Source organism: Cyprinodon variegatus, unplaced genomic scaffold, assembly GCF_000732505.1.
Source record: "Cyprinodon variegatus isolate N-32 unplaced genomic scaffold, C_variegatus-1.0 Scaffold204, whole genome shotgun sequence".
NCBI classification, from domain to species: Eukaryota; Metazoa; Chordata; class Actinopteri; order Cyprinodontiformes; family Cyprinodontidae; genus Cyprinodon; species Cyprinodon variegatus.
Genome location: NW_015150657.1, coordinates 19,255 through 21,189, shown reverse-complemented (window position 1 = coordinate 21,189; position 1,935 = coordinate 19,255). Strand labels below are relative to the sequence as shown.

The 1,935-nt window shown below is 36.1% G+C and overlaps 1 protein-coding gene across 2 annotated transcripts in view; it reads right to left on the bottom strand.

Annotated features, from left to right (window-relative positions):
- Positions 1 to 736, bottom strand: part of kansl1l (KAT8 regulatory NSL complex subunit 1 like) — a 26,981-nt gene extending 26,245 nt beyond the window's left edge. For both annotated transcript variants that reach the window (XM_015379941.1, XM_015379942.1), the window contains exon 1: positions 539 to 736. The gene's annotated coding sequence lies outside the window, so the exon portion shown is untranslated. The remainder of the gene's footprint in view (positions 1 to 538) is intronic.
- Between the last annotated feature and the right edge of the window lie 1,199 nt (positions 737 to 1,935).

The following is a 1,935-nucleotide window of genomic DNA, read 5'->3' as shown; positions in this document are numbered from 1 at the left end:
AAGATATTTTCAGTAAAAACTTACACAATGTCTCTTTTTATTTTTTTTTCTATTTATTAAGACTGATCTTTTTGTTTACTATCCTTAACCATCTCCCCCCTTTTTTTTTTATTTGAGCACCTGTCCCTTGAAGTTCTCTGCACGCCCCTGACAAAGATCCGCAATCAAGTGCAAAAATAAATAAATAAAAGAAACTAAATAATAGCTATAGTTCATGGGATGTAACGGATAATGGAAAAACAGAATTACAAACCAGCCTTTTCAACACAGTTCTATTCAATGTGTTACTATTTTCTATTTTAAACAAACATATCAATAAATCTGTCCTTTCCTTGAAGCTACGGGACTGTTTTCCTCAAACGGCCCTTCTAACGGTCTGACTGTTGGGAAATTGAACGTTAGAGTTTCACTTCAGCAACCGAAAAAAAGCTTTTCTCTAGACCAAACACTAAAATGGACACAATCGCTCAATCTGTCTGAGAAACACGCATCATTGTTAATTAACGCTCCTCAAAGTCTGGTTAAAGTGGCAACTCACCTGACCGCTGATTGGACATCGCATTTAGACGTTTAAATCGGGTTTGCTCATCAAAACACAGCGGTTTGATCGAGCTGTGCTGTTTAACACTCAGCAATGTGACTAACAAAGTTGTTTAAAATGAAATATGATTTTAGAAAAAATCCTTGAGGAGGTTTGTCCCATCGTTCTCCTTGCAATTATTTCCCTCTCCTCGGATCTCCTCTCACCAACTGCACAGACGATCTGAGGCGCTGCGCTGCAGACATATGCTGCCTTCACGGTCTGTCCTAAAGCTCCGAAATGTCAGTACTCCCTCCGATTTCTCTGCAGCGGCGCTTCCCTTCCCTTAAAAAGCTTTATTCTGTTGTGATCAAAATAGATTTTAAATGAAAGAGTAAACCTATAACGCGGTACGTTTGATTTTATCTTGTTTTATCAATTAAACAAAAATGTTTTTATCATTTAAACTGTAACCACTGTCGTTAAATATTAATTCATATATTATTTAGTTTAGTCGTTGTGTGTGCTAATTGAAGTTTTTTTTTTTTTTTTCAAGCAAACTGAAAATTGAGTTAAAAAATATATTTAAAGAGGAATTAATCAGTAGAATTCACAGGAACATAGAGGAAAAAACCAGGAGACACTATCATCAACAACAAATATTTTAACCAGATATTGGCAATTTATAAGACATTTGTTATTTTATTTATAGGCCAGTAGCAGACTCTAGTCTCACACAAAATCTTTCTAAAAGATTTAGGGGAGTGTTGGCAAGTTGCAAGTACGGAATCCCAATGCAAGCAAAGCAAATTTATTTGTATAGCACAATTCAGTACAAAGACAACGCAAAGTGCCTCCACTCTGGGTTCCTAACCAAGCCCCTTAACCCCTGATTGCTCGCCAGGTGCCGCACAACGGTAGCCCACTGCTACCTAAGGGGATGGGTTAAATGCAGAGGTAACTTCCTCCAATGCAAGTTCAATAAAGTTCAATTACTATCCTGCTTCCATATATTTTTTAATTTTTGTGTGTTCTACTTTGTTTCTTTGCCCAGTTTGTTGGTAAAAAAAAATATTTTAATGTATACTTGAAATAAAAGCGAAGGTATGATGTTGTTCCTATGTGCAGGGAGTGAACAACAAAGTTGCAAATTGCAGCTAAGCCAGTTAGAGCCCTCGAGCAACGTTTGAAAATAATGAAGAAAAATCCAATATCTAGTGGCTTAAAATAAATTAAATTAAAAAAAGGAAAAAAAAAACATTTGATTCCAAGTGGTGTAAGATCTAGAAAGCCCTGGGTTTACAGTGTGAACCTTAGTGTTAGGAAAATTCCGGTTTTTAACACTTTTAGCCCATTTTCTGTAGTGTCCAGGATGAAATCGAATGATCGACACCAAAATTTTGACAATTGGTCCT